This window comes from Xenia sp. Carnegie-2017, unplaced genomic scaffold (genome assembly GCF_021976095.1).
Source record: "Xenia sp. Carnegie-2017 unplaced genomic scaffold, XeniaSp_v1 HiC_scaffold_24, whole genome shotgun sequence".
In the NCBI taxonomy this organism is placed as follows: Eukaryota; Metazoa; Cnidaria; class Anthozoa; order Malacalcyonacea; family Xeniidae; genus Xenia; species Xenia sp. Carnegie-2017.
Genome location: NW_025813487.1, coordinates 8302619 through 8325185, shown reverse-complemented (window position 1 = coordinate 8325185; position 22567 = coordinate 8302619).

The window sequence follows — 22567 nt, the reverse complement described above, 5'->3', positions numbered from 1 at the left end:
TTACAAACAGTCTTTACAAATATATGTTAATAAAGCATCGTTTCGGAGAGGGCTCGGCAGCGCAAATTTTAGCGTAGCTAAAATTGAGCAGGGGAATGGAGCCCTTGAGAATTCTGAGCGACGGCGGGGAAAATTTTCACGAAGTGAAAATTCGGAGCGGCCCCGTAGATTCGATGAATATTCGAAGAATATTCGAGAATAACAGAGGCTTAAGAAATGCTCTTCAAAAAACAGTCTTTAATAATCAATTGTTAACAAGGCCCTGCCAGGAGGCTGTCAAGCGCGTGTCTTAGTGCATGTTTCTAACAATGGTTGTTTAATGTAAACAGCACATTTCATCAGCGCATGTATAATAATACAATGTTTTACAAAATATGGAATCTATATGTTTTTTTTAATTTGTCTGTCAAGCGAGTGTCATATAATTTTTGTTAAAATTGTTTTTAATAATTGTTTCAGGATTTTGAATTCCTTTGTATATCGCTTTTGTATTAATTACTTATTACAAACAGTTATGTGATATGTAGTCAAACATGAGGAGCAGGTATGTATGATTTTACTCTAACAGAGGCCCACATTATAACTGTTTGTTAATATTTAGTTATTTGAATTGATAAGATAATGGCCATAAGCATAACTTTTACACCCATTAGCTAATATGTATCGTTTATCATCAAAACAACTGAGTGATACTTTATTAATTTCATAACTACTAAGTTGATGGTTTACACTTCTAATAGTTTTCATTGTATGATGTATTTGTTTCTTTTCAAATAGTGTTTTTTTGTAGTCTTCATGTTTTATTTCGTTTTTAATAATATTTTTCTTAATTCCTTTAGCTTTTTTATCTCCTTTATTATCATCTTTTATATAACTATACATCTTACTTCTTAAACCAACAAATTCTTTAACTACTATTCCAGCGGCTTCGTCTTTCATTTTACCAATAACCTTTTTATTAGTCTTATCATGATATTGTGAATTTTCTGGGTAATCACTAAAATCAAATTTATCTTTATCAACCCAAAAATCTTGATAGACATCTTCAGTTTCTATTTCATAACAGAGAGAATCGGTATCAGTGAATAATAATTTAGCTTTATCACCATACCGATTTTTAATATAGTTGTAATGAAAATCATACATCAACGTTTTACTCAAATCTAATATACACATGCCCACATATGCAGGTCTGTTAAGGGTTAGTGTTTCTTTGATCTTATGCACAGCTACTAAATTTTTATTAAAGATCTTTGAACTTACATAAGTAGGTTTTGAAGCCAATTTTAATAATTTATTTTTATTAGTTACTAGTCTAACATCTACTCTTTTTCGTAAGTTCTCCATTGTCTTACCAAAAACACTGTTATTCATGAGTTTGAAGAAGTCTTTTTCAAAAGAATTTTTTGCATTAGTTCTTTTTTGAGTGTTAAAGTCTATGTATTTTTTCAACCATGGAGATTGATTAAATTCAAGTACTCTATGTACTTTTTTTAATTTTAACCCGAGATCTAAGTATAGTTGAAGATTTCTATAATGCAGCACATACTTATCTTTATTTTTTAAAGTAGGTATTAATTTTGAAACTAAACCTGTTGATATATTGTAATTAGAAGCAATTGTCTTACAATATTTTGACAGCATGTTGCTAGTGACCTTAATTTTTTCGGGTGCTAGTGGATAATCGTTATGTAAAGTATGTAGTTCTTCAGGGTATTCTAAATCAACTTCTAAAATTAGACCTTTTTTATTATCTTCTTTATATGTGGCTAAATTTATGTTGTTAATCTGTTTATCAGTTAACCATTTGAAATCACCAGTAGGTAGGTATTGTGACATAGCCCATCCAAATAAATTGTTTGCATCAAGATACGTTATATATTTTGAGGGTTTATTCTTATCAAATGTTTCCATATACTTGTTATTAGCCTTACCATATCGGTTAGAAATGTAAGAAACACCTCCTCTCATACCCTTTTCGATGAATTGAAACATGTCAATATCAGTCATTAATTCTAATTTAATATCTGTCATCTTCAACATAGCATCCCAGCTTAATCCCGGACTCGTGAAATAATGACATGGGTCTAAGTTATAGTATTCAAGACATGTTTTTCGAAAGTTTTCAAATACATCAGCTAATAACAAAACGTCTGATTTTAAATACAAATCGTGGTAATCACCCATGTTTTTGAGATTGAATGTATTCCAAACATTTTGAGCATGCTTATAAGAATCATCTGATATATTCTCATTAGTAAGAATACTATAAAAGTCTTTTTTTGAAGGCAACCCCTCATCAAACTTTTCAAAACTATTCATATAATCATATGGGTATATACCCTTTTTAGTCATTAAATTAAGTTTTTCACCTTTAAACTGATTATAGGTGTATTTAAATGATTCTTTAGGTAGGTTATTAACAAGCTTATTAAGACTAGAACTCATAAATTGAAAACTATCAAGAAATGTGAGATGGTTACCTAGCATGAAAGCCATATATTTTTCCATGTTATTAGGTATACAATTTATATTCATTTCAATTTTCTCACCTTTTTTGTTTTTGTATGTATGCTTCTTAACAATAGCTCCGATTTCTTGCATAATAAAATGGCTATCATATCCCCGCAGATTGTGAAATATTACTGGGATTTTTAATTTATTATAGTCTATTCTAAGTTTTAAATTACAATCTTGATGAGCTGATCCTCTGTATTTTCCAGTGATATGACAATGGTCTCGAACTCTAATATCTTTGTTAGTATATTTTTTGTTACAGATATGACATTCATCAGCTTTTTTAAATTCTTCTTCATCATCAGAGGTCATTTTTAATGGTTTATTAAAGTGGGTTTTCATAATATTTTTACAATATTTAACTTCTTTCAACATAGCTTCCATAAATTTGTAAACAGCCTTTTCACCTCTATATATTTGAATTGATTTCGTGAATTTATCATCATAACAACAAACAACTTTATATCCATAACCACAGTCTGTATGCTTTTGATAGGCTTCTGTATATGATTTTTTATTATTCTGATTACAACCAGATATCTTTTCTGTAATAGCTTCAAAATTGCTATAAATAACAAATGGTACTGGTTGTTGCTTATGATAATTGTTGAATTTAAGTATGTTGTTATTTTTATCAGGCATTCTTATTGATTGAATACCATTTATTAATATACAGTTTTCTATATGGTTATTTAATATTTTTTCAGAACTAAAGCATTGAAGACAGCGCATACAAAAATGTTTTCTTTCTTTATGTTTAGTTTGATTGTACATAAATTTATTAAAATCTTTTATTAATACATAATGTTTGTTTTCATTATCAGTTATCAATAGTAGTTCCATATGGTCTTCAAATTTTTCTTTTGAAATGAATAATGGATATGGTTGTTTATCTTCATAACCGAAAACGTTAATGTTAATTCTGTTTTGCTTTTCAATTTTATTATAATGTTTAACCGTCACTGGAAAATCAACCCCTTCATAATTAAGCTTTTCAATATATTCTTTATCAGATTTTTTAATTCTATTTGCGTATTTATTTTGCGGGTTAATATGTCTAATATGGCACCATCTAAAGCATTCATTATCTCTATTTTTGATATTAATTAATCCTTTTTTAGAGTTTTTAAGTTCTTTTGGTAAATTAATGTATGAACTTCCTTTAAGTGGTTTATATTGTACAATATTAAGATAATGGTTATCTACAGAGCGTATAACCCATCCAGAACCTTCTGTAGTAAATTTATTAATCTTATTTAATATATTTTGTTTTGAAATTTGTAAGGATTCATTGATTTCATTAGAATTAGTAATTGTTGAAGCTGGACTGTTGAAATAAGCAATTTCTATTAAATGATCAACATTACCATCATATTTTATTTTAATTTTTTCAAATGTTATTTTAAGAGTTTCAATATATTTAAATGCTTTCATTGATGTTAATATTTCTTTAATATAATATGTAAGATACTTTCTTGTGCTTTGCATTTGTTTTAATGGATCTATATTGTTAATAATATTTATTTCATATGACTTTATATAACTTTTAAGAGCATTGTTTGTTTCTCTTATTTTAACTCTTGGTGTTGGTACTGGTTTCTTATTTTTATCTGATAGCATCTGTGTATTGTTCTCATACTCTTTAATAATCTCTTTTACACTCTTTCTTGGTTTTGGGACTGGTGTTAATAATTTGATTAATTCGTTTTTCCTAAGTTTATAATAACCTTTAACCTTTTTTTCTTTAGCAATAACTTTTAACTGAGATACAGTCATTTTTTTGATATTGGATTGTGATAGTATTTTTTGTACTGATTTTGAAATTGAAGTATTATTAACCTCAATATTAGGCTTTTGATTTAATATTATATTGATTAAATCGTCTTTAGTCAAATTTTGAAGTTCATCTCTATTTATATTAGGCATACTATATAAAATACTCATGTCTTTCAGTACCTTATGTTTTGTTGTATCTCTATTCATATTTGGCATACTATATAAAATAGGTTTGTCTTTAAGTACCTTTCGATTTAAATAATCTCTATTCATATATATACTATATATTTTATTTTATTTTTTTTTTAAACACACTAATTTTAATTATAGAAATAAATCTATATTTAAAACTTTTTATAAAAACTATATTTAATTTTTTGAATTTCTTAAATGTTTTCTAGTTCTAAGATGCAAAGTTTTATATGCTAAACTATATGTTTTATTACATAAATCACAACGCCATGGTTTTGACAACATATATGAAGTTCTATGTTGTTTAATTTGTTCTTTAGTATAAATTTTTGGTCTTACTCGTATTGGTTTATCTGAACACATATATACTATACTATATATTTTATTTTTAAATAGTTATTTAATGCGTTTGAGACAAATTTTAATAATTCCATTAGCACTTGAATAATTACAATATTCATATAAATCAAATTTTATAACATAAACATCTGTATCTATATTGTTGATTTCATACTTAAAATAACAATCATCCCATCCATGATATTTATTAAACAGAGCTTCAGTGATATATGTAAACCGTGGTATATAAAAATCACTATTATTAGTATTTATATTAGATGGTTTAAATGTATTTTGTATAATCGGTTCATAATCAATATTCAGTGCACACATAATATGTAAAATGTTTGTTATATTTTCTATATTATATTTATTTTTTGAAAAAGATAACCATTCATTTGTATTCAATTCATAATAGTTAGTTATATATCTATCAATATTGTCTTTATAATAAAGTTCGTACTTTAATGATTTAATATACATGTTTTTATCTTTCATAATTTCATCAAATAAATCTAAATTAATTTCATGTCCTTTAAATTTATATACATCTTTGTTTTTTATAACTTTCACCATTCTATATAATTACTATATATATTAATTTTTTAAGGTGCGTTTAAATTATCTTTTGTTTTATACAATGTTTTTTCAAAATCCTTCAAAACGCCTTCTATATTAGAACTAGTTTTTTTACAACATAAAATAAAATCTCTGATCCTTTTTAATAAAACTTTAAGATTCATATATAATAGTAAATTTTTTATTTCTTTGACTCTATCCAATTTTTATAATAAGTACAGTCAATATCTTTATCCCACTCAAGGATTTTATATACTTCACCAAATAATCTATCATCAAAAATCTTCTTTGTCTTACTATTTTTCATATCTCTAACAGGGTGTTTTAATAATATACCCCTCCTACTAGCTAAGCGTATTATATAATAGTTATACATGCTAATATTCTTTTTCTGTATCAACTTATGTTTAATTATGATCCCAACAATCTTTATAAAATCATTTGTAATCATCTCAACATATTCAAAAGGTACACATAATTTAAGTTTATTATAAAACCATTTTCTTCTCGAGTGTATTGATCGTTGATTTTTCCAAATTTCAGGTATCCATTCATTAACAATCTTATATGAGTGAACAACACCACAGTGTATACAAACCATTTTATTGTTATCTGAAATAATTTCTTGATTTTTACAACATATGTATATTTTAACAGATCTATTAATATAATTATCACATATCTTTTTATCACAAAAGCAACAATTTACATAACCAAAAAACTCTTCTAACTCTTTATGAATCAATTTATTACAATACATATACTAATAATATATTTTTTATTTTTTAAGTAATTTTATATAATAAATATCCAGATATACCACCAATCAAAACCATTGTAATAGATTGATATTTTTTCATATTATTAGATTCTTTGTAAAAGTCATTTAATCGTGGTTCTCTATGAAATGTTAGACCGTTGTATTGTATCGTTTTTACTTTTCTAAGCGCATCTAAAGCTTTGTTTGTAAGTTCTATATCATCATCAGCATATTCAAGTTCTTGTCTTAACTGTTGTATTTTATCATGCTGCTTGACTTCATTTTCATAAAATGCCTCTTTAGCCTTAGATAGGTCCTCGAGAGCCTTATTGTGCCTTTTAATTTCATCAGCATAACCGTTTTTATCAAGTTTATGAATTAGCCAGCCTGCTAGAGAGAAACCTAGGCCATTCACAATAGATCCAAACACTGTTCCAATTCCACTAGTAATAAAACTTGTCATATATATTTATACAGATTTAAATGGATTTTCAGGGACCCATTTTTTGTCTTGAGCATATTTAACTAGCATTGTTGATGTTGTAATAGCAATAGCTAATTTTGTAAAATCTTTAATATTATCAGTATCTGTTAATTTTTGACCTAGTAGTTTTTTAGACACCATAGAAAGACCTACAGCAGTTGTTGTAACAAGCACTGCATCAAAAGCCTCATTCATAAATTTTTTCTTATTCATAGTATTACTCATATATAATAGGAAATATTTTATTCAAATGAGTCTAAATTATATTTTTTATTTTTTTGTATCAAAACATGTTTTTCACTAGTTGTTTCTTCTTTTGCTTTATCGTTTGCTAATTTTTCCTGCCTTTTATCATTTTTCCTTGTATAATAGAGACTAGCAATAGCAGTTAATACTCCAATAGTCCCAAATAAGAATCCATAATTAATATTCCAGCTATTATCCTCAATTTTCTTTTTATTTTCTAATTCAATTTTATCTCGCATTTTTTTTTCTTTAGAAGCTTTAGATATAAGAGCAAGGCGTTTCCCAGCTTCGACTCTAAGAGGGTCTTTCTCTTTTTTAACAGTAGTTATCTTTAGGTTTTCTTCAGACATGTTATATAATAATGTAGATTTTATTCACAAATAACTCACAGATAACTTATAGATAATCTTACAGATAACTCACAGATCTTTATATTTTTTGTTATATTTACTCACCATACCATCTATAGTAGTACAAAAATCAATTATAATATCATCGAACTTTTACTTCCGATATAAATATCAATTCATCATAAGGTAATCCTCTTAAATATGATCTTATATCTATAAGTATTTTTTCATATGATGTATATGCAAATTTACACATTTCTAAGTTATTATTAATCTTACTCTTAACCATATAACCTTGAATTAAAGCACCTAGGCCTGATAGGCTAGCTATAACTATCGGGTTCAGGGTTACACTACCTACAATAGCACCAGTCGAGACTAGAAAAATACTTACCATATGTAATGATAGTCTAATTTTCTTTAATTTATTATACTTCCATTTATAACAGGTATACATTTTGTGATAGTATAAATACAACTTTTTCAGTTTTTCAAATTCCTCTTGACTTAACTCACTCGAAATATGATTAAAATCTAAAACTTTTTTCATATTATATTATAAAACATATTTAACTAATATGAATGATGATATCATTGATATACCAAGTAAAGTAATCATATCTGTTTGATGGGAATTATTTACTATCATTTATTAATGGTTTTTTATGAACTTCATATAGAGTATCTAGGTGTTGTGATTGTGCATTATCTTGATGTACTTTTTTAGGTTCTTCCTTTTTAACTCCATAATAATTTATTTTAGAATTAATACCGAACTTCATAGTTTTACTAGCTAATGTTAAAATATTATTATACCCATCAATCTTTTTATCTAATATGATCATACGACTTGGTATTAAGATCATACCAGGGCTGATTGCCATATTTAAAACAACATTCGTGTCTTTTATACTCTTTCTCATGTTAGATATCAATATAGTCGTATCATTCTGTACTATAGTATCCTCTATTAATTTTCTAAAAACGTTTTGAGTTTGCATGCTCCTAGCCCCCTGATTAACTATTGCCCAATGTGTGCTAGCCTGACTGCCTAAAATTGTATAAACAAAACTTTCAATAGACTCTTGCAAAAGAACCTTTCCGATTGATGTAATACCTTCAGAATGATATGCAATGAAGCTCTTATAATCAGTAGTCGAATATTGAAAATTAACATAATACCCATCATTGTTTTTATCAAATTTTAAAATACCTTTTTAAGGTATATGCTTTTTCAATTCCGTAAAATTATATTTATCTAATAACGAGGGATGCTTCATAAATTTTCTGATCTGATAATACAAATGATATTTAACAAGGCTTTGTATAATTCTACTTTTATTAAAATTTAAATGATTAATTGCAATACCGCATAAAAAACTGGCAACATATGCCCCACAAATCATAGTGTAGTACTCTTCTTTTTTATAATTTAAATGATTTTTAATATTGTATCTTATACCATTCGGCTGTTCTTTTTTACTTTTAATTTCACTTGTCCACGTGGCTGTTATAGGTGGTAAACTACTCATAAAATAATCACTCTCTGTTACATACAATCTGAAGTTACAGATATCAACATTTACCGGTCTTTGAAATGTAGGTTTAACAATAAATTTACTAGTCCAGCGATGTAACATATGATCGAAATACTCCTCAGAATGACCTTCATCTCCATTAACAGCTGCTATTAGATTTGAAAACAAAGGCGTTTTAGTTGTTTCTAAATATATTTTTGGCCATGTTGGTACATGTTTTAAATTATCATCATCGCCTAATTTTATATCATTTTCTTCTATTTGCTTGTCTGACATATAATATAAGCTATGTTATATATGAAAAAGTTCACTGTTTTTATAGACGGAGATAGTAAAAAAATCGACTTACAAGAAAGTATAGTAACATCTAACTATTCATATTTATATATTAAAAAAGCTTATATATACTGGAAATTCAAAAATATTGAATTAAATACTTTAGCTTTTACAATAGGCGCAACAAAATATAATATAGATGCTGGTTACTGGACTTTTAAAATGCTTAAAACGTTTCTTGAGTCTGTTAACGTAAAGCTTGAGATGGTAGAAAATAACGCAACTTGTAAAATAACTAATAATAATGATGAGATATTAGTATTGTCTGATACTCTTATTAAAATGTTAGGTTTTAATGATACTATAAAAACTATGAAAAAAGGTATCGTACAAAATGGTGTTTCTAAAGTGGATATAAACAGAGGATTAAGTGTTTTGCAAATTTCTTCTAATATTGTAAATTCAAGTTATAATTATAACACTAAAGGAAAAAAAAGTAATATAGCTTTAACTTTACCAGTAATAACAATTCAGTCATTATTTGGCACTGTATATGAATACAACGATATTGAATCTAAAGTTACAATTATAAAAGGAGCCTTTAACGAGCTAATATTTAACATATTAGATCAAGATTGCAACCCTGTTAATGTATGTAGCATTCTACTGGAATGTTATCTTGAGTAAGTTAAATGGATGAAGACATTAAACTTGAACAAAGTTTAAGAGATATTTATTATAATCCTAAAACAGGGTATCAATCAGCAGAACGATTGTATCAAAAAGCATTAGAAGAAGGTATAGATGTTAGTAGAAAACAGGTTAAAGAATGGTTAATATCTCAAGATACATACACTAGATATAAACCTATTATTAGGAGACATAAATTCAGACAAACAAGGGTAAACTATCTTGGTGAACAAATACAAATGGATTTAGTTGATATGGGTTCTTATAAGTATAAAAACAATGGTTATTATTGGATATTAACAGCTATTGAAATATTAAGTAGATATGCATTTGCTATCCCTGTTTATAGGAAAGACACAAATAATATGACAAAAGCTGTTGCAGAACTATTAAGTCAATTTAAAGATAGATTTAATGGTTACCCGAAACTAGCTCAATTTGATGATGGTAAAGAATTTTATAATGTAGGTGTCAAATCATTATTAGAGAAACATGGAATTAAGTACTTCTCTACTAAAAATGATAAAAAAGCTGCGATTGTCGGACGATTCAACAGAACGCTTAAAACATCTATGTGGAAATATTTTTATAGTAAAGGAACATATAAATGGATTGATATATTAGATGATTTAGTAAATAATTATAACAATACAAAACACAGTACAATCTTGATGAAGCCTAAAGATGTTAATAAAAATAATGAAGATGAAGTATGGAATACATTATACGGTCATGAAATTGCTTATTTACCATTACCTAAGATTAAAATTGGTGATATGGTTAGAATATCAAAGTATAAATCTATATTTACGAAAGGTTATGAAGCAAATTTTACAGAAGAGTTGTTTAGAGTGACTAAAGTTATTAGAGGAGATCCGAATTTATATGAAATAGAAGATTTAGAAGGAGAGCCTATAATTGGTAAATTTTATGAAGAGGAACTATCAGTTGTGAATAAGAAAGATGATGTTTATAGAGTTGAAAAAATATTAAAACGTAAGAAAGTTAAAGGTAAGAAGATGGTTTTAGTTAAATGGTTAGGTTATGATAATAGACATAACAGTTGGATTCCTGAAAGTGAAATACAAAATATAGAGTAATCTATATAATGGCAGAAGGTTTTGATTATATTGAATTAGAAGATAAGAAGCAAGAAGATAATAACGATGATAATGAAGATAATAACGATGATAATGAAGATTGGCAAAATTTTCAATTTATTGATGAAACATCATTTACCGACGATAATTATGGTGTAACAATAAGAAAAAAGACAAATAAAACTAATACTCTTCCTGATGTTCCTACTTCCACTCCTGTTTATAAAAATATTATTAGACCTGAAAATGAAGTTTCTTTTGCTGTTGAAAATTTCATTACAAAAAATTATAAAAAAGAGTTTAGATTTAATCACCTAGAAGGTATGGCATATGATGAAGGTATAAATCTTAGATTAAATTTAAGTAGAACTGATATAAATAATATTACTTACAAACCATTAAATACAAGAAATAAACGAAGCAAAAAAGGTATAATTATTTTAACGCGTAACAATAATGGAATACTACAATATAATAAAAATAAAATTGCTAAAGAAGCTGTTAAACAATTTAAAACGAAATTAAAAGAATTATTAATTTGCAAGATGAATTTATAAAACTGAAAAGAGTATGCCTATGGTTGATTTAAATAATCAATATACAGAAAATTTCAATCAAATAACTAATCAAGAACTTAGAGAACATATAGGTGTGATGACTCCTTCTGGAACTATTGATAAAAGAACAAGGCCACAATTCATAGAAGCACAAATAAATCACTTTGCTGAAGAGCTAAACAAAACTATACCTAGAATAGATGAAATAGAAAATGAAAATGGTATTAACAACGATATTGATGAATTAACTAATTTGCATGAAAGAGCCGCTGAATTAGAAATTATAATTAAAGAAGAAAAGAGCAATTAGAAAAGAGGATGTACTAGAGGAACAGGAAGAAGACATTACTAGATTACAGCGTTTTAAAGAATGGGTTAAGGAAAATATACCAGGATTATCAGTTTTAGCTATATCTGTGGCTGCAATAATTACAACCATTGTCATTGGTGCAAGAAAAGCAATCCTACAAGGTGCTCAAGCTACTAGTAAATTTTCTAAGGCTTTAGCAAATCTAGGTAAAAATTATGGCCAGTGTTAGGACCATTATTGAATATTATCGCTCAGGCTATATCTTGGGGAGCTAAAGGCCTAGCATGGGTAGCTTCTAATCTATGGGTTTTAGCTATTGCTGCTGCTTTGTTAATATATGATCAGTATAAACAAAGAAGAAAATAAAATATGTTTTAATATATATGAATAGATTATTACAAGAAGAGCTTTTACCTGGTTATAAAAGACTGCTATGACAAAAATTAAAGGTAATCGTACTTTTATAGCATAACCTTTAATCCTAATAGTCTTAAACCTAATGAACAAGTTTATATTAATATTCCGAAATTGAAAGCAAATAGTTGCTTAGTGCCTGGTTCACTTAATCTATCGTTTGATCTTAAAATCAGTAATACAAAAAGTCACTTTTTAAATAATCTCAGTCAGATTTTACAACATAGACTACAAATTAAAGTGGCTGGAGAGACCCTTTACGATTGTAATAATCATAATATTATAAGTATATACAAAGACTTGTGGATGCCTAAAAGTGATCGACAAGGCCTTATTGAATATGGTATTTGTAGCGAAAATTTACGAAAACTTATTTCTAAGGATGATAGTGGTAAAACAATTGGAGATTCAGAAAAAATAGCAGACAAATTAATGTATGATATTTATGGTACAAGGCAGAAAATTAATATTGATAATATCATTAAAGACCATGGTCTGTATTGTCCTTTCAATATGAATAATAATTTTCAATATATAATCACATTACCACCAAGTAATCAAGTCCTTATCCCTCAAAGCGGTAATTCTATAGGTGATTATGAATTAGAAAATATTCAGCTGGAATATGAAACTATTGAAAATCAAGAAATTGCAAATGAGGTGGCAAATTTATATTCTCAAGGAAGAAGTCTTTATCAGCATATAACCCTCTTAAAAAGGAAAAATGGGATAAGTCAAGTACATTACAGAATGTTAACGTTAATGTTCGTAAATCAATGAAAGGCATTGTACTACTATTCACAGAAAATTCAGTTAGTGACAGCGAGAAATTTATATATCCATTAATCGATGAAGTAAAATTGACTATTGAAGGTGTACCTAATATGATTTTCGCCCAAGGTATGAATAAAACACTCTTATGAAGAAGCAAGAAAATTTTTTGATAGAACTATTCCTATAGATTGCTTCATGACAATTGAAAAATTTTATAAAGATAAATTTGCATTAGTTATCGATCTACACACCTTTCAAGAAAAAATATTGCTGGTAACGGAAAACGAATCATGAATACTCAAAACGGCATTCTGCTCGAAATTAAAAAAGCATATACAAAAGATTTAAACTGTTACATCTATGTTTTAGTGATGCTCTTGTTCAATTTGTTAATAATGATTTACAAAGTATTCAATACTAAATAACCAGTAATATATAAATGAATACACCCTTTAATATGATTATTGTAGGAATGACGAATTGTGGTAAAAGTCATTACCTTCTCACAATGTTAGAAAAAAACTTTAATAAACATTTTGATTATATCATTTTATTATGTCCAACGCTATCATATAATAAAACTTATCAAGAATGGAAATATATAAATGATTCTGATTTAATTAAGGTAGAATGTGACCAAGATCAGGTAGATATTGTTTTAGAATATATTAGTGATGTATATAAAGGATCCAATAGCCTTATTATACTTGATGACTGTGCGAGTTGCTTAGATGTTAAAAATAGGACATCTGAATTAGTTCGTTTAGCATTCAGTGCTCGCCATTATGGGCTTTCTACAATTGTGGTGACACAGCAATTGACAAGTATTGCCAAACCTTATCGTGAAAATATAAGTTATTTAGTTACATTTTATAATACAAACCGCAATGATATGAAAACAATATTTGATGATTATCTTTATGGTGTTGAAAAAGATGATATAGAAGAAATAACCAAAAAATTGAAAAATAATAAGTATGCACATTTAGAAATTCAACTTGTATACCCATACCAATAAAAAATTGTTATTCCGCAATAAAACATGTGTTATATATATGCCAAAGCGTAAAGAGCCTGAAACAATTGATGATATAATTAATGAGATTGATTCCGCAAATGATACTATCAAAGATGCTGTATGTGATGATAATATACAAGATAAGCCGCAAGAAAGTTTTAATAAAAGAGATCAACTACTTAAACTAGCTGAAGATGGTGATTTAGACAAGTCAGTTTCTTACATTAAAAAAGCTAGTCAAAAAATTATTGATAAATTGTACACTGAATACGAGAAAAAACGATTACAAAAAACCAATGAGTTTTTAACTGATTTAGTTATATCAAAATTTTCAGATATATTAAAAGGGTTTGATGCTATTGAAGATCCCAAAGAATTAACAAAACAGCTTAAATCAGACGACCTTTTAAAACGAGATGTGTACAGTTTAGTAGAAAAAGTATCCCCTCTATTGCCTTTTTTAGGGTTTCTATCTGGGGGTATAATAACCGTTAAACATGTTTACGAACATAAAAATAATAAACCGGATATAAAATCTGAGGAATAATATAAATGAGCTTATTTTATGGGTATGATAAAACAGATATTAATGTAAATATACAAGGATCTGTAGATAAAACAAATCTATCAGATCATTATTATACTAAAACTCAAGCTGATGGTAAATTTAATGACTACTATACTAAAACACAAGCTGATGGTAAGTATGCTTTGATTTCTAATTTACTAAAATATTATACTAAAACACAAGCTGATAATAAATATGTTTTTGTTTCAAGATTAGCCAACTATTATACAAAGAATGAAACAAATGGTAAGAATGAAACAAATTTATGCTTTAAGTTCTAATTTAAATAAATATTATACAAAGACTGAAACAGATGGTAAATATTATACAAAGACTGAAACAGATAATAAGTATGCTTTAACTTCAAGATTAGCCAACTATTATAATAAGAATGAAACAGATAATAAGTATGCTTTAACTTCTAATTTAACTAACTATTATACTAAAATACAATCTGATGGTAAATTCAATGACTACTATACTAAAACACAAGCTGATAATAAATATGTTTTGACTTCTAATTTAATTAACTATTATACTAAAATACAAGCTGATGGTAAATTTAATGACTACTATACTAAAACACAAGCTGATGGTAAATTTTATACTCGAACCCAATCTGATAATAGATATGCTTTAAATTTTAATTTAGCCAATAACTATTATACTAAAAATGAAATAGATGATATAGTAAATAGTAAAGTAGTATATCAAAGTAACCAATTAAATTATACCACAAATGTTGATAGCCAACGAAATATTATCAGAATTGTTTTTAATAATATTAAATTTATTGAATTTACACTTTTATTAATAAATCAATCTGATAACTCTAAAACAGTTAAATTAGATATTATGGTAGATAAGATTAACAAAAAATTTATCATTAAAATAATAAATGATAACGAAAAAAAGATAGCTAATGCATTACTAGATTATTATGATGTATACTGTGTTGATGATAATTTAAACTATATTTATATTATTATTGAACCAAAAAAATCTCCAGCTTCAATTGATTATGACGAATGGAAAAGAAAATGGCTGGCAGTATTTAATGGATTAACTAAAATGCAAGTTTATTCACACCACCAATCTACATTATCTATGAGATATAATGGTTATTCACAAAATTTCGGAGCTATTATACAAGATAATATTCTATCAACTAAAAAATTTGTAAATGATGAAATCGAAAAATTAAAAAAAATTATTAAAGATAACTATCAAGCTAAACCTAAAGATGAAGAATAATCCTCATGTTTCACTACATATCACATAACTGTTTGTAATAAGTAATTAATACAAAAGCGATATACAAAAGAATTCAAAATCCTGAAACAATTATTAAAAACAATTTTAACAAAAATTATATGACACTCGCTTGACAGACAAATTAAAAAAACATATAGATTCCATATTTTGTAAAACATTGTATTATTATACATGCGCTGATGAAATGTGCTGATTACATTAAACAACCATTGTTAAAAACATGCACTAAGACACGCGCGCCGCTACAAAACCAGCTATCGCTGATACTGATATTTTAATAACACTTGATTATTGACACTTGATTATTAAAGACGGTTTTTTGAAGAGCATCTATGACATTGTTGCGCTTAAAATTTCAGGCTTAGCTGCCTGAAATTCTTCGCCCCTAACAACGATTTAAAAAGATGCTTTATTAACACTTGATTATTAACACTTGATTATTAAAGACGGTTTTTTGAAGAGCATTTCTTAAGCCTCTGTCGTCCTTCGGACAAAACGGGGGCGCTCCGAATTTTCACTTCGTGAAAATTTTCCCCACCGTCGCTTAGAATTCTCGAGGGCTCCATTCCCCTGCTCAATCACTTCGTGATTTGCGCTGCCGAGCCCTCTCCGAAACGATGCTTGTTAACATTTGTTTGTAAAGACTGTTTGTAAAATTTAAACGCATCTATATATTTCAAAAACATATAGATTCCATATTTTTAAACGATAGATTGTAAACTCGAGATTTTTACCCCCTTTTGAAACAATGACTTTTTTACGCAGCTTTTTTACATGGCCTTTACTGAGGGACGCCTTTTGAACCATGGCCTTATTTTGCGCTGTTATAAAGACAATTTTTACGCAGCTTTATTTACATGACCTTTTACTGAGGGAGGCCTTTTGAATCATGGTCTTATTTTGCGCTTTTATAAAGATAGTTTTTACCCACGGTTAAAAGTAGTAATATACATGGGGGATATGAGAGCACTTTGTGCTCTCGTACCCCCATGTATATTACTACTAATGCAGAGCAATTTAAATTGTGTAGATGCATTTTAGATGTAAAAAACCTCTTCGTATTTAAAATTGACAACACAGGTCACAGTAAATCTTTCAAACATACATGCCATAAATCTTACACGTAGTTGTTAAAACTACTTTTACTCATCAAAAATTTGCCATTAAATTTTGGAATTTTTTACACTACAACATCACTGAAACCTTCTTAAACAACCCATTACTGATAATTATAACCAATGAGCGCCGCACTTTAAATGTACGGTTAATCGACCCAGCATCAAAATTGTTGAGGATGCGAATACAAAAATCTTGAATCCACCTAAGAAATTTTATTTTCTTGTGAAAATATTGTAAGTTTATTTGTAGTAAAATATTCTTCTTATAGCCCATAACGTACAATTAAAAATCGCCACCCAAAATGAGCGCCACATCTAAAGTTCCAAAAATTTGATAAGCTCTGCGGCGCTCAAACGAATAACTAAGTTAATGGTTAACCAATACGCAAATACGCATGTGTTTCTCGAGTTTTTGAGTAGTTACATGCATTGGTCTACATGGCATATAACACTGATGGTATACAGTGCACACTGCTGCCACTTACACTATACACAAGTAACACAATAGTGAAATAATGAATTCGTCAGAATTGAGAATATAGGGCACTTATTTCAGTCCCTAGTCGACTATAAAGGAAGATATTTTTGATAAGCAGTGGTGTACACCTCTTGTATTATTGGAGGGAGGATGAGGGGCTCGTTCTTAAAGCACGAAATTTCTAGTGAGGTTATGGAAGGATACTCATATTTACAAAAGTCAAGAAGGTTTAAAGGGTATGCTGGGACGTGTATAAAATAGAAGTGTATGAAATAGTCATTATTTAATATGACAGTTATGTTATAAAAGTCTTATTTGTGGTAATTCGTGCAAAATTTTTAGAGGGGGGAGGGACTTGCACCCTAGTGTCTGCCACTGTTGCTAAGAATGAAGAACTTGTAAACGCTATGCGATTCGTTTTTTTCGTTATGCGTATCGTCTATCATGCATGTATATGAACATTAACTGCATCAATATGAAAGTAAATTGCCTAATTTGCTTGGGTGTGGGATGGACAATATAATACTTTAGGTGTGAGATGGTCCAGTGAAGACATTTATCAATACCGTATTATGGATGATCACTGCTTTTCCTATGCTTCTTCGAACAGATGGGTTCATGAAGATTAAGCTGTAGCACTCTCACAGGTGCGTTGCCAATGCATGCGTGTTGAAATGAGTTGAGTTAATGGGTGGGCCGAGTTGATCAGAAAAACCGAGGAAGATGCAAGGTCAGGAATGTTGCTTTACTTTTGATGAGCTGCTGCTCTATACATGTGCTATGAAAATCAACAATCCAATCTTTCTTGTTTCATAAGAATTCCAAGTACCATTGTCCTACAATCTTTAGGGTTTGAATTAGAAATCCATATTTCTTAGGGAACATCAATTTTCCACTAAAGACATCTTGCTACCAATAAATGGAAAGAAAAGTTTCCATCACAAATCCCATCTGCTTAATGAAAATTCGTACATTTATGAGACAAATTCGAGATTACTTTAGCAAAATGGTATCAAGTGGTTTCATCATGATAAGCTAAGTACTATTATTATGAGCACAATTGGAATAAGGTTATCTAAATCAGAGAGAAGCACAGATATAATTTTACACCTGTGTTTCTTTTTTATTTAAGTCGAGCATGCTAGAGAAGTGAGATTTCTGAATGCGTCTCTTTTCTCATATCTTTTCCCTTCGCTTTCCTGTTTTGCAAGACATCTTCATCGCGAAGAGACATTGCATCGTAAAAAGACCTGTGTTAGTAAGTCCGTGTTTTTCACTTTTTTTGTTCATACTGCAATGGTATCCAAGAAGCTCTGGTGGCTCTTTGTTTTTTTCTGCTTAAAATGCAGCTTCAACATCTTAACTGTGTTGTTACTTATGTACTTATTAACAAAATCACAGATTTTAATGAAATTTTAGCTGAAATTTTTAACTCGGAATATAATTGTTTTTAGCTTTTGTATTAGATTTATTTTACATTAATTAATTTATAACTTTCCTTGTTTCGTACGTTTGTATTTCTTTTGTATTTATTTATAATTGGCGAAAGGTTTTAAATCATAACGATGGGACACCATGCATAGTCACCTGACTCAGCTCGAATGGTTGAGTACATTATCAGCACAGTCATCATGAGTCATGGTCTTATAAGCATAAACTCGATACAAATCGTTTCTCATAAAACAATTCTTCATCAAATTTACAAAATTTTATTGATACAAAAAACACGGCCTCAAGATCGATTCTAAAGAACGTACAAACACACATCAACGCAATTATTCCCCGACATAACTCACTAAACGTATCATCAACTTTCACAATAAAGGAAGCAAAAACTCTAAAATCACAGAAAAAGTATATACAAACAAATGCAATCTTTAACCCTACTCTACGCAGTCACTATACATCATATTTGGCTATCAACTAATCTTTTAATTAACTAGTATATTACCACGCCGGTACTATATTTCTACCTGTATATATTTCATGCTGCAATTAATGTATCTTACTGAAGAGGACACATAGTTAAGTCAAAATATGTTTGCACTTAAAGTGCCAATGACACGAAATTCTTATTCTTTTTAATACGACTTTTTCTAAAACTGTAATGACTATCTTTTTATTTGCATATTATAAACGCTTCATTTGTTCCAAAGTTAAATATGGAAAGTTGATGTAAAAAACCAATTCAGTTTAAAGTGAACTTTTATATAAGAGAATAAAAAAATTCGCGTCATGGGCAATTTCAAAGTATGAATATTATTGTCGTTTATTTGAAATGCTTCATGCCTGTCAATTTATAGTAAACAGTTTTCCCACGAGTTTGTTCCAGTAATTCTTGAATAGTCAGTGTATGCTTTTTACTGTAGAACTATCTAATATATAATGAAATCTAATATACGTATAAAATCATCCATGACCCCAAATCATGAAACCTTACAAGGCAAGTGACATATTTCACAGTTGAAAATAGAGAATGTATTGTTATAGCAAGTTGTTGGCTCCAAGGATGTATTCAAGTGCGCATATATAGAAGTATAAGGGCTTTTTTAATGCTTCGTATAACTTCTTTCAAACTTTTTAGTTACCAATAACGTTTTTAAAATTTTTTCAAGACACGAGCTCTTACTTAGCTTAAATAATTATTATGCGATTCAACACCCACACAATTCAACTTAAACGGCAATAGATAGCAAATATCTACTGGACAAAATTCTTGTAAATTAAAACTATACTAGCAGGAAAAGGTTTATTATTACTAGTTTCATTATGACAATCAGTTACTTACAAAGACGACTTTTTTAAATCATCATTTTATATTATAAATTTCGAATGAAGTGATTAATATTGTTTTCAAAATTGCCAAATGTATTATAAAACAGTAAAAACGTATCATAGTATTCATTACGCTTCAAATTTTGCCGACTACATATGTTTTAAAAGCACAACGGCTTGAGTGTCTCTTTTCACACACAAAGGCTAGAGCACCCAAAAGAATATTGAAGAGTCCTACTATACTTCAATTTAAGAAAAGCCAAGGAACTAAAAGCAACACAACGAAAAGCGAAAGAGCCCAAAAACTATATCAACAAAAAATAAGTTCGTTGTCAGACCAAGTCATTCATGTCTCTCCCTGGAAAATACCCTGTCCCCAAATACCTAACTGCTAGTGGTGGGTATTGGTTGGTATTTCATAATCGATCATTGAAAATGCCCACAACCGATCAACATCATAAGAAGGCAGGGTAAAAAACCTGTTGAGTTTATTAAAATGTTATTAGAACTTACAGAGAAATATAACTAATCCCTATCTAATCTCTAACAAATAGGGATCAAGTGCATCAATTTTTGGGTATAGCATTTGCCCCTTGGGAAAAGCACTTGCTTGTATAGATGGCCTCAGTTTTGTCTCTTTTTATAACTTGAAGCTAATACCTTGATATAATGTGTTAAGAATGTAATCCCTTCATCGGTCCAAATGAGGGAGTCTTCCTCTCAGGATAAATTAAATTTTTACTTGTGGTGTTGGCCTTGAACAAAACGCAAATTATGCTTAACTTGCAGAGGAGAAAACCAGTTAACTCCTTTTTTTGTTTTGAAGAGCTAATGCTTTGCCAGAAGAATAATTTTGCCATTCAGTGGGGGTTTTGATGGTACTTCAATATCCTTGGAAAATTTCATCTAAATTAAATAGTTTGTCTTCAGAGTCAATGAAAATAGAAGCAAAATTGCGCGATTAGTAATGGCATACCCAGCTCAATAATTGAGAAGGCTGAACTAAGTTATTTTGAAATCAACTGTTTACTGCAGATTTTAAAATGTATGTATGAATATCCCCCTTCCCCCAGTTATGATGCTAGCTAAGCCACTGATGATTGGATATTTTGGTAAATAGAAATCGATATTGTGTTTTATGCTGCCGTTGCATCAAAAGTAAAATTTATTTAGCCCCTCGTAAATTTATTTAACCATCAGTAAAATTTTTCCAGCCCCTACTCCATTTTAGTCTCCCCTCTCCCTTCAACTTATCAAAATACATTAAACCTTGTAGAGGGCTAAATGGTTGAAATACAGTAACTGATAAGCAGTTTATTAAAGTTCCACAATACCTAATGGCAATATGATAGATGATTCCTAAAGTATAAATTGCAATGGCTATGATTATTTCCAGCAAAATACCACACATGCACTCACAATGAAATCATCTATCAGTTTCTTCTCTTTTCTATCAGTTTCTTCAGTATCATATCTTTTTCTGAGTCATCTATGAGTTTATATTTTAGTGATAACAATATTACTGATGATTCAAATAGTGCAACACTGAACCTCGTAACCTCCTATCGTCAATAAAAACTGTTTTCAACGAAACTGAAAATATCCCAGAAAACCAAGCAGTTGAAAAACATATGATAGGGAGGCAGTTCATCATAGACTGTTCTACTTTGATTGCCTAACAAAGTGACCGGAAAAAATGACGGGTTTCTTTTAATTTGGTCTATTTTTGTGATGAATTGGTTTCACTACCATGTAAAGACACAAATAAATACCTACAAACTGATTTTAAAAGTTTCAAACGTTTTTTAAAAAGAATACAAAATAAGCGAAAATTCTCACGTGCAAAATGCTTGCTCAATACACAGGCTGTGGCGTTTTGCTTGCAAGTGAAGATCACCACTTTTCCCAAATAATAAGCTGAAGATCAACGAGTCTGTACTTAAAATCTCAAGTCAGTTTTGTGATTTGTCTTACAGAAGCAAAATTTAGATGAAGATTGTAATTTTTAAAGGCTTGAAATGACTTCAATGAAGATGAATGCTTGAAAAATTACCAAGCAACGTAAAGCAGTCTTTCTCTTAGTGTTTTTCATGGATGATATTTATCCATTAAAGACAGCCCTTGATTTAGATCAGGAAACTTTGGGTAACTTCTGCATATGATATACAATGCTCAAAAATCATTTTTTCGTCTTTAGTTCTTAGTCTCACTGTGTGTCGTCTCTTTACTTCAGGAACAATTTACAAAGATGTAAGTAAAATAGAATGCATTTCTAAATCCTCTCTGATGTTTTTATTTTTGAGAGCACGGATGTTTTGAAAAGACAATTCAAAGAACTTTGTCTTTAGGCTCTTATCACGAGAGGTGAAATCCGTTTATTTCATAACATCAATGTTCATTTGCAGGGCATCCCGTTTCTTACTTATTCATCTA